Here is a 12,748-nt window from a genome sequence, read left to right on the forward strand (position 1 = left end):
AATTGAAATGAATTCATTAGGCCCTAATATGTATTTCACATGACTGAGCCGGGGTGCAGCCATTAGTGGGCCTGGGAGGGAATAGGCCCCACAGACTTGGGAGCCAGGCCCAGCCAATCAGAACAAGTTTTTCCACACAAAAGGGCTTTATTACAGACGGAAATACTCATCAGCACCCCCCTCCACCCCATTACACAATACCGCAGATGAAGAATCCGGATGTAGAGGTCTTGGTGTGGCGTGGTTTTAAAAAAGAACATGTATCACTAGTTGGTTGCTAGTTGGTTGCATGTTTCATGAGCTGGAACAAAAGATCCTAGATATGTTTGATTCACACAAAAAGCTTATTTCTCTGCACAAATTTGTTTACGTCCGTTAGTGAGCATTTTGTTAAACGGCATGATCACTACGCAGGTGCACCTTGTGTACACAATAAAAGGCCACTCTAAAATGTGCTGAAAATGTTCCACGTGTAGCATGTTGGCACGTAGGGTGCACGGATTGGCGTCAACTCGTTAGTCAGTATGGGTTACAACTGTGCTGGTTGCCATCTCAATGGTAGTTTTTCACCTGTGCTGTCCTAAGTACTATTTAAGAGTGGCTGGCCCAGTGCTCCAGTTGTCTGGATAGATGCAAAGGGTTAACAGCTTTATTTGGCCCTCCCTATTTTTATTTCTAGAAAAACAATTGTTTATCGGATTTTCCTGATTTTTGGTTTGCTTCCTGTCTTTAAGTTTGGTGTCTTCATTTGTTTTCCTCTTGGGTAAAATGTTGTGGGTGTCTTAGAAGTTGTTGTTGCTAGTCAACTCTCAGTGGACAGCCCCATGAGTGTCTTTCCGAACACCTCCTAAAACCACACCTGTTTTGTTTTAGATGTTGGTCATTGACTGTTGGTCATTGACTGTTAGTTCCCTCTTATTTTTTAGCAACCTTTTTGCTGTGGAATGTAAGGAAATGGGGTCTCGGCCAAGATCTTGTTTCCCATGAGTATGGTACTCGTTCTTGTCACCTACTCAGAAGCTCTGCTGTGCCCAGATATTTGAGTGTTCAAAATACACTTTTGTTGTAGAGTTGGTCACAGACATCCACCTTGAGTGGTTATAAGATTGGTGGAATAATTTTTTGAAAGGTTCATAAACAAAGGCTTACAAATTGAAAAAGCCATGGACTTTAAGTTGGAAGCATTTGTGGAAAACACTAGACAAATGTACAAAGGTAAATATGCTCTTTTGGCAATCCAAAAGCATTAGTCAGAGTTGATCGGTACTGCTTTGGCGGAGGAGGAAATCCCTTTGAAGAGGGAGGTTGATGAAAACGTGCAACTGTGAGAGTTAGAATTACAGGCAAAGTTGGAACAATATAAATTAGCATTAGAGCTCAAGAACGTGAGGAGAGATTGGAGCAGATCCTCTCAAACTCTGACAGGTTGGATGGGAAGCGTCGCTACACAGCTATGTCCATGTCTCTCCAGAGATGTTCGATCGGGTTCAAGCCCTGGCTCTGGCTGGGCCACTCAAGGACATTCAGAGACCTGTCCCGAAGCCACCCCTGCATTGTCAAATTCCCTCCGCAAGGCAATCAAACAAGCTAAGCGTCAGTATAGAGACAAAGTAGAATCGCAATTCAACGGCTCAGACACGAGAGGTATGTGGCAGGGTCTACAGTCAATCACGGACTATAACAGGAAAACCAGCCCCGTCGCGGACCAGGATGTCTTGCTCCCAGACAGGCTAAACAACTTCTTTGCTCGCTTTGAGGACAACACAGTGCCACTGACATGGCCCGCTACCGAAACCTGCGGTCTCTCCTTCACTGCAGCCGACGTGAGCAAAACATTTAAATGTGTCAACCCTCGCAAGGCTGCAAGCCCAGACGGCATCCACCACTGAGTCCTCAGAGCATGTGCAGACCAGCTGGCTGGTGTGTTTACGGACATATTCAATCAATCAGCCCTCTCCTGTACTCCCTGTTCACCCATGACTGCGTGGCCATGTACGCTTCCAACTCAATCATCAAGTTTGCAGACAACACTACAGTGATTACCAACAATGAGGGGACGGCCTACAGGGAGGAGGTGAGAGCCCTCGGAGTATGGTGTCAGGAAAATAACCTCACACTCAACATCAACAAAACAAAGGAGATGATCGTGGACTTCAGGAAACAGCAGAGGGAGCACCCCCCTATCCACACCGACGGGACAGTAGTGGAGAGGGTAGAAAGTTCACAGTAGTGGGTAGGGTAGACTGTTCACCCCGCTATCATCCAGAAGGTGAGGCCAGTACAGGTGCATTAAAGCAGGAACCGAGAGACTGAAAAACAGCTTCTATCTCAAGGCCATCAGACTGTTGAACAGCCATCACTAACATTGAGTGGTTGCTGCCAACATACTGACTCAACTCCAGCCACTGGAAAAATTAATGTAATAAATGTATCACTAGCCGCTTTAAACTTTGCCACTTCATATAATGTTTACATAACCTACATTACTTATCTCATATGTATATACTGTACTCTATACCATCTACTGCATCTTGCCATTTTGATGTAATGTATTACTATCCACTTTAAACAATGCCACTTTTATATGCTTACATACCCTACATTACTCATCTCATATGTATATACTGTACTCTATACCATCCACTGCATCTTGCCTATGCCGTTCTATACCATCACTCATTCATATTTGTTTATGTACATATTCTTATTCATTCCTTATACACTTGTGTGTATAAGGTAATTGTTGTGAAATTGTTAGTTTACTCGTTGGATATTACTGCATTGTCAGGACTGGAAGCACAAGCCTTTCGCTACACTCGCATTAACATCTGCTAACTATGTGTATGTGACAAATAAAATTAGGTTTGATAACGTCACAAACAGAAAGGGGAACTAATGAAATGAAACAGGTGGGGTTTTAGGAGTGGTTCAGAAAGACAGTCATGGGGGTGTCCACTGAAAGTTGACTAGCAATAACAACTGGAACCTAAAAGACACCCAACATTAGCGCTCACTAAAATTGCCCAAGAATAGAAAAACAAAATAAAAACCTACACCAAACTTAAAAACAGGAAGCAAACCAAAAAGTGGAGCAAAACGAAAACTGGGAAGATCAGATAAAGGATTGTTTTTCTACAAATTGAATAGCCAACTAAAAGGTGTTAACCCTCCACATCTCTCAAGATAACTGGAGCACTGGGCTAGCCACTCTTAAATATCACAAGGTGGACAAGCCAGCACAGGTGTAACACATACTTTTAAAGAAAATACCAACCGTTCTTTTGTATTTGTACCATCATCTTTAAATGCAAGAGAAAGGCCATGATGTTTTATTCCATCCCAGGTGCAATTTCGATTCAAGTATTGTATGTGCAAAGTTTGAGACTGATTTAATGAACCATTGCATTTCTGTTCAAAATTTTGTATCAAGACGGCCCAAATGTGCCTAATTTGTTTATTAATAACTTTCCATGTTCAAAATTGTGAATTCTCCTCAAACAATTATTATTTCACTGTAGCAGCTACTGTAATTTGGACAGTGCAGTTAGATTACCAAGAATTTAAGCTTTGTGCCGATGTCAGATATAGACATATAGACATGTCCTGGGAAATGTTCTTGTTACTTACAACCTCATGCTAATCGCATTAGCCTACGTTAGCTCAACCGTCCCATGGAAGGGACACCGATCCAGAAAAGGTTGACGAGGTAACATCAATCGGTTCGCCCCATTTGCTAACCTCCCACCTCAAAATATAAATGGAAAAACCAAAGGCTGTAACAGTTGCAACTTGAGATGATCAAGTCTCCAAATATACAATTAAGGCACCTCCATACCAATTGGAAGGGTTGCCATAAAAAAAGACATTATTGAGAGCAACCAACACATGTAATTTCCTGGAGTTTGCGAAACGGCATTGGCACTTAGATTAGAACCGGGTGTTATGGTCAGATGAGATGAAAATAGAGCTCTGGCCATGCACACCAGTGGTGGGTTTGGCCTCGAAAGAAGGATGCATATGCATACGGTATGTAAAATATGGTGGTGGATCTTTGATGTTATATGGGTCTGTTTTGCTTCAACTGGTCCTGGGGCCCTTGTTAAGGTCAACTGCATCATCAAATCTACAAAGTACCAGGACATTTTAGGCAAAACCTGATTGCCTCTGGCCAGGAGGCTGAAAGTCGGCCGCAAATGAATCTTCCAGCAAGACAATGACCCCAAGGACACATCAGAATACACAAAGAAAAGGTTAATTGACAACAGAATAAACATTTTGCAATGGCCATCACAGTCTACGGACTTGAACCCCAATGAAAACCTGTGATTTGAATTGTGGAGGGTAGTCCTAAGGATGTCAAGGATCTGGAAAGGTGATGTTTGGAGAAGCCATAACAGCAGCAGACTATGATCGATAATGTCAAAGGCCACACTTAAACATCAGTCATTTGTGTAAGTGCTGTGCTTGTTGAAAACGTTTTTTTCCAAAAAGTTTACCAACCATTGGTAACAGGTTGATTGGTTGGCTATTTGAGCCAGTAAAGGGGTATTTGCTATTCTTAATGGCGGAATGAATTTTGCGTTCCTCCAAGCCTGAGGGCACACACTTTATATAATTTATATTTTTTTCATAGAATAGTTTCTTTTAATTTAGTTTAGTCACATTATGTCTTAATTTGCAGTATATTTGCCAGTTAGTTGGGCTGCCAGACTTATTTGCCATACCTTTTGCCTCATCCCTCTCAACCATACACTTTTTCAATTCCTCTTCAATCCAATGAGATTGAACATATTTTACTGTAATTTTCCTAATGGTTGCGTGCTTATTAGTAACTGGAATAAATGTGTCAAGTGCAGTGTCTGTTTTCTCCTCATTACACACCACAGACCAACAGATATTATTTACATGAATGACACAGGAATCACTACAATACTTATTGTATGACCTCTTATACACTATATTTGTAAGGGCCAACGCCGGACAGGAGAAGCAGTTATGGGGAGTCAGACATTATTTCGACAACAGACATAGAACAAGACTGGAACAGCGTCAGCACACGGGTAACACGGACATATGACAAACATTAATCCAGCAGCGGGAAACAGAACTGGGGAACAGACAGATATAGGGGAGGTAATAAACAGGTGATTGGGTGAGTCCAATATCGCTGAAGTGCGTGACGAGGGAAGGCAGGCATGGGTAAATTATGGTGGCAGGAGTGCAGGGTGGCGCGGGAGCAAGCATGACAATATTAGGCCCAGCCTTTGGGCCTTTGTTTTTCCTAGATATGGCTACTATATTGTGATCACTACATCCGATGTACATGGATACGGCTTTCATGCAAATTTCTTCAGCATTAGTAAAGACATGATCAATACATGTTGATGATTTTATTCCCGTGTAACTACCCTGGTAGGTTGACTATTAACCTGAACCAGGTTGCAGGCACTGGATACAGTTGGAAGCTTTTTCTTGAGTTTGACGAAAGCCAGTCAATAATTAAATCACCCAGAAAATATACCTCTCTGTTGATATCACATACGTTATCAAGCATTTCACACGTTATCCAGATACTGACTGTTAGAGCTTGGTGGTCTATAGCAGCTTCCCACCAGAATGGGATTTAGGTAAGATAAAATCCAAATAACTTCACAGATCTTCATTGTAAAGGTTTTATACACTGTTTCCAATGCTTCTTCAATGAACCATAAACAATTAATGAACATGCACCTGTAGAACAGTAATTATGACACGAACAGCTTACAGACAGTAGGCAATTAAGGTCACAGCTATGAAAACTTAGGACACTAAAGAGGCCTTTCTACTGACTCTGAAAAACACAAAAAGAAAGATGCATGAACATGCCTTAGGCATGCTGCAAGGAGGCATGAGGACTGCAGATGTGGTCAGGGCAATAAATAACAATGTCTGTACTGTGAGATGCCTAAGACAGTGCTACAGGGAAACAGGACGGACAGCTGAACATTCTCGCAGTGGCAGACCGTGTGTAACAACACCTGCACAGGATTGGTACAGAATGGCAACAACAACTGCCCGAGTTACACCAGGAATGCACAATCCCTCCATTGGTGCTCAGACTGTCCGCAATAGGCTGAAAGAGGCTGGACTGAGAGCTTGTAGGCCTGTTGTAAGGCAGGTCCTCACCAAACATCACTGGTAACAACGTAGCCTATGAGCACAAACCCACCGTCGCTGGACCAGACAGGACTGGCAAAAAGTGCTCTTCAATGACGAGTCACATTTTTGTCTCACCGGGGGTGATGGTCGGATTTGCGTTTATCATCAAAGGAATGAGCGTTACACAGAGGCCTGTACTCTGGAGCGGGAGCGATTTGGAGGTGGAGGGTCCGTCATGGTCTGGGTCGGTGTGTCAAAGCATCATTGGACTGAGCTTGTGCGTTACAGGGAAGACATCCTCCTCCCTCATGTGGTACCCTTCCTGCAGGCTCATCCTGACATGACCCTCCAGCATGACAATGCCACCAGCCATACTGCTCGTTCTGTGCGTGATTTCCTGCATGACTGGTGTGTCAGTACTCTGCCATGGCCAGCGAAGACCCCGGATCTCAATCCCATTGAACACGCATGGGACCTGTTGGATCGGAAGGTGAGGGCTAGGGCCATTCCCCCCAGAAATGTCCGGTGCCTTGCTGGAAGAGTGCGGTAACATCTCATAGTATGAACTGGCAAAACTGGTGCAGTCCATGAGAAGGAGATGCACTGCAGTTCTAAATGCAGCTGGTGGCTGACTGTTACTTTTGATTTTGATCCCCCCTTTGTTCAGGGACACATTCTTCCATTTCTGTTCGTCACATGTCTGTGAAACATGTTCAGTGTATGTGTCAGTTGTTGAATCTTGTTATGTTCACACAAATATTTACACATGTAAAGTTTGCTGAAAATAAACACATTCAACAGTTATTTTTTTGCTGAGTTTAGAATTTCAGAAGTATGCTTGTGGTCATTGTCCATTTGGAAGACCCATTTGCGACCAAGCTTTAACTTCCTGACTGACGTCTTGAGATGTTGCTTCAATATATCCATATCATTTTCCTTCCTCATGACACCATCTATTTTGTGAAGTGCACCAGTCCTTCCCGCAGCAAAGCATCCCCACAACATGATGCTGCCACCCCCGTGCCTCACAGTTGGGGATGGTGTTCTTCGGCTTGCAAGCCTCCCCCTTTTTCCTCTAAACATAATGATGGTTATTATGGCCAAACAGTTTTATTTTTGTTTCATCAGACCAGAGGACATTTCTCCAAAAAGTACGATCTTTGTCCCCATGTGCAGTTGCAAACCGTAGTCTGGCTTTTTTACGTCATTTTTTGGAGCAGTGGCTTCTTCCTTGCTGAGTGGCCTTTCAGGTAATGTTGTTATAGGACTCGTTTTATTGTGGATATAAATACTTTTGTACCTGTTTCCTCCAGCATCTTCACAAGGTCCTTTGCTGCTGTTCTGGGATTGATTTGCACTTTTCGCACCAAAGTACATTCATCTCTAGGAGACAGAACGCTTCTCCTTCCTTCCTATGACGGCTGCGTGGTCCCATGGTGTATATACTTGCGTAATATTGTTTGTACAGGTGAACTTGGTACCTTCAGGCATTTGGAAAATGCTCCCATGGATTATTTTCTGAGGTCTTGGCTGATTTCTTTTGATTTTCCCATGATTTCAAGCAAAGAGGCACTGAGTTCTTATTAAAATACACCCACAGGTACACCTCCAATTGACTCAAATGATGTCAATTAGCCTATCAGAAGCTTCTAAAGCCATTACAAAATGTAAACTTCTTATCCACTGGAATTCTGATCCAGTGAATTATAAGTGAAATAATCTGTCTGTAAACCATTTTTGGGAAAATTACTTGTATCATGCACAAAGTAGATCTCCTAACCAACTTGCCAAAACTATAGTTTGTTAACAAGAAACTTGTGAAGTGGTTGAAAAACGAGATTTAATGACTCCAACATAAGTATATGTGAACTGTAGACTTTACATTAGAGGCTCAGTAATTGAGGAAGAAAGATACTGATTTCACGAAAGGGGCACCAATCTCATCATGACCTGCTGCTAATAGCTTTAATTTACCAATTACCTCCATCACCTCCATTACATCAGGAGGATCAATCTGAGTAAGAAAAGGGAAATGTCCCTAATGTAATCCAAGGGATTTCCATCAGTTCTATATTTTCTTCGACAGAGAGGAACCCACATGAACAAAGTTAATACATTCACATGGAATAAAATCAGGATCACTGTCTTATTTCCAACAATAAATTGAGATTGGAAAGTTGTCGATGCTTTTTTCATATCCAGCAGTTGTTTAATTATTTTCCAAGTTGACTTTATATTATTTAAGGATAATTGGAATTTGTTTGTAAAATGTATTTTTTGAGATATCCGAAGTAGGTGAGTAAATTTGTTCTCATACTTTTGGAGGGATTTGTGAGTAACTTTTTATACCACTTGTTTTTTTTTTACTGGGGAGGGAGAGTAGCCTAGTGGTTAGAGCATTGGATTAGTAACCAGTTCAAATCCCTGAGTTGACAAGGTACAAATCTGTTGTCCTGTCCCTGAACAGGCAGTTAACTCAATGTCCCTAGGCTGTCATTGAAAATAAGAATTTGTTCTTAACTGACTTGCCTAGTTAAATAAATGTAAAATCTATAAATAAAAACAGAAGTTTCCAGAAGCCATCTCCTGCACTCTCAAGTGGTTTAACTAAGGGAAAGCAGTGGTGAAAAAAGTCTGGTCAGCAGACTCCACTTTGGCCTGATTATTAAAATGTTCCCATTAAATATTTTAAAGCGCTCACAATTACAGAACTTTGGTGAAATATTCTACTCCCATTTGTTCATTTCCAGCTGTCAAATAGAAGTGGAACATTGGAAAGTGGTCAATAATGTCATTATAAAGTATACCTGTATTAACCACATTATTCAATTAATTTTTTAAAATATCAGTAAGGGTGGAAAATGAACGGGTCGCTCTTGTGTGGTTATAGATTAGGGGATACAGATAGCTGTATAAAGTTTTCAAAAAGTCAGATGTCAGTGAGTAGTTCTCACTTTTAATTGTTTGTTGTAGAAAACACATTGTTATCTTCACTATTAAACAAATCCAAGGTTGATGCAAGGATATCAATGGAACGACCAATTTCAGAATCGGGTGGCCGATAGATGCATCCAATTACCATTTTCTTACCACCAAAAAATGTACACAAGGGAATGTATGTAAAAAGAGATGAAACATCAATATTATCAGATGTAATTGCAAGGTCCTCTCTCACAAATAAAATAAAATAATGAACAAAAATGGACACTAATCCTCCCATTCTTGAGGTTCTACAGTGGTGAACAGCATTATAAGGAGACTTGTTATAAATCATGGTTGTATCTTCAGTCTGAAAGGGTAACAATGGACAATTCAGGACTGAGAGAAGACAGATATTGAACAAGAAGGTCATGATTGTGAACGTTCAAATGAAATCTAGAAAATCAGCTTGTCTTGGAAATAGATAAACGGCTGTACGGGTTGTTAAATTCCTTATCATTATAGTAATCACAAGTGACAGACTCATCTCTTGTAAATCTCAGGAAATATGAATCTGGATCGACACAATCATTATATTTATTGTTTGCTTCATTAATAGCTGATGGGTTAAAGACCATGTTATCAGGGTTGATATCCTGCCCAACTAAGAGAGATACACAGTCGGAATCATTCAGAGAATGGAACGGAAACACATTGCCGTACATGTCTAATACAACAAAACATTTGTCTTAGTTTTATCAATAGGCGTGCACTTCCTATGGAATGCACATCGACACTGTCCACATAACACCACTGAAGACTTCAGACGTTAGGTGAAACACATGAACAAAGTAGAATAAATATGTGTGTGTGTATGTGTGGGTGTGTGTGTCAAATCAGTTGATTATAGCGGAGTCACTTACCTTAGGCCTAAGAAAGGTGGGGTGGGCTGGTGAATTGACCAGCTGATCATACTTTAAGTATGTGATGTTGCCTTGTTTCAATTCTTCACTTAGTCATGGCAGCAGTTCCTTTCTTTTGAGGCATACCTTTTCAGACAAATCTTAATTGATGAAGATGTTGGTTACCTTCTGGCACTTCACTCTCCTGAGAATCTCCTTCCTTGTCTTTGAAACTGAGCAGTTTCACCAGTATAGATCTGGGCCGTCCTTCGGAGAACAAAGTGCCATTCCTGTGCACCCTCGATGAGTTTGGTGTCCAATTTGAGTTGATCTGCCAGGAGTTTCTTGGCCTTGACTTCTGTGTTATGCCAAGTTTCTGTCTTTATGTCTTCAAAACCATCAATTCAAATGCTATTGTGCCTCGATTGATTTTCGAGGTTGTCTCCTTTTGGAAGAGTGCTTGTCAAGTGTTTGGAAAATTGCAAAATGCTCAGAATGCAGTCTGGTTTTTGATATCAACCCTGATTCCCTTTATCTCCTCAACCTCCAACTGCCTAAATTCCAAACTATGTTTAAATTCCATTACATCCTTAAACAGGTAAACCTTTTTGTTGGTAGAATCCATAAAGGGTTGCAGGAAAGAGTTCAAGTTATTTTCCTGCAGATCTATTAGATCTTTATAGAAATTTTTGTCGATCGAGTAGTTCATGAGTGTAGTGCTTGATACTATTCCTCCCCCGCATTGAGCTTTGCCAAGATTTTCTGTCTAGTATTCATCATGCTACAAGCTTGTTGTGAGCTAAAATTAGTACTCAAACACCACTCACACCCCGCTTCCCGAAAACAAAACAAAGTGAAATGACAAACACACACAAACAAAACACACTTCATCACACACGCGCCAGTATGATAAACAGAGAGAAAGTGGAACACTGGCCCTCTGTATGGATCCTGGCTGCACTTTACTAACCGAGCGGGACAAGCAGTATTTATTTATTTAACCCAACTAGGCAAGTCAGTTTACTTCCCCAGTCAGATGAACTCGTCGATACCACTGTTATGTCTCTTTGTCCATTATGAAGGAAGTTAGAGATATTTTTGAGAGCCAATGATAACTACATTTAGCCCAATGACTGAAAGTCTATGGGTTTCTGCTAGCAAAGACTTCCAGTCATTGCGCTAATGCTAGTTAGCAATTTTGCTCAGCGCTAGTTAGAAACTTCCTCCAAACCTTTTAGATGCTTCCAGAATCTTTATACATGCAAATCACTATAAAGTATTGAGGCTGTAAACTTTGCATCAACAGCATGCAAAAATACACATTGGTTATACAATCAAATAAAATGTATACAATGTGTATACAGTATAGTGAATTGTTTACTTACAAGCCCTTAACCAACCATGCAGTGTTCAGAAAGTGTTAAGTATTTACTAAAATAAACTGAAGTAACACAACAACTATATAACAACTATATAACAATATATACAGTTGAAGTCGAAGTTTACATACACTTAGGTTGGAGTCATTAAAACGGATTTTTCAACCACTATAGTTTTGGCAAGTCGGTTAGGACATCTACTTTGTTTCATGACACAAGTCATTTTTCCAACAATTATTTACAGACAGATTAATTCACTGTATCACAATTCCAGTGGGTCAGAAGTTTACATACACTAAGTTGACTGTGCTTTTAAACAGCTTGGAAAATTCCAGAAAATTATGGCTGTAGAAGCTTCTGATAGGCTAATTAATTGGTTGAAAATGAGTTTTAATGACTACAACCTAAGTGTATGTAAACGGCTGACTTTAACTGTATATATATAATAAAGAGTATTAAATATTAGAGTATTAAATATTAAAAATAAAAATAAATAAAAATATCAAATAACTAAAAAGCAACAACAAAATAACAGATGCAAGGCTATATACAGGGGTACCGGTACAGAGTCAATGTGTGGGGCCACAGGTTAGTCGAAGCAATTGAGCTAATATGTACAGGTAGGTAGAGGTAAATTGAGTGTGCATAGATAATAACAGGGGGGGGGGGGGGTCAATTAAAATAGTCTGGGAAGCCATTTGATTAAATGTTCAGGAATCTGTGGATTCAGCCTTTTGTACCTAGACTTGGCGCTCCGGTACCGCTTGCCGTGCGGTAGTAGAGAGAACAGTCTATGACTAGGGTGGCTGGAGTCTTTGGCAATTTTTTAGGGCCTTCCTCTGACACCTTCTGGTATAGAGGTCCTGGATGGCAGGAAGCTTGGCCCCAGTGATGTACTGGGCCATACGCACTACCCTCTGTAGTGCCTTGCGGTCGGAGGCCGAGCAGTTGCCATACCAGGCAGTGATGCAACCGGTCAGGATGCTCTAGATGGTGTGGCTGTATAAATTTCTGAGGATCTGAGGACCCATGCCAATCTTTTTTTTGTGCCAAATCAAGTCAATTTGAAACTCTCAACCTGCTCCACAACAGCCCCATCGATGAGAATGGGGGGCATGCTCGGCCCTCCTTTTCCTGTTGTCCACGATCATATCCTTTGTCTTGGTCATGTTAAGGGAGAGATTGTTATCCTGGCACCACACTGCCAGGATATTCTCTCAACCAGCTTCACCTGGAATGCTTTCCAAACAGTTCCCACATATGCAGAGCACATGTTGGCTGCTTGTCCTTCACTCTGCTGTCCTTCATTCTGCTGTCCATCCAACACATCCCAAACCATCTCAATTGGGTTGATGTCAGGTGATTTTGGAGGCCATGTCACCTGATGCAGCACCATCACTCTCCTTTTTT

The sequence above is a fragment of the Oncorhynchus gorbuscha genome, linkage group LG21, assembly GCF_021184085.1.
Source record: "Oncorhynchus gorbuscha isolate QuinsamMale2020 ecotype Even-year linkage group LG21, OgorEven_v1.0, whole genome shotgun sequence".
NCBI classification, from domain to species: Eukaryota; Metazoa; Chordata; class Actinopteri; order Salmoniformes; family Salmonidae; genus Oncorhynchus; species Oncorhynchus gorbuscha.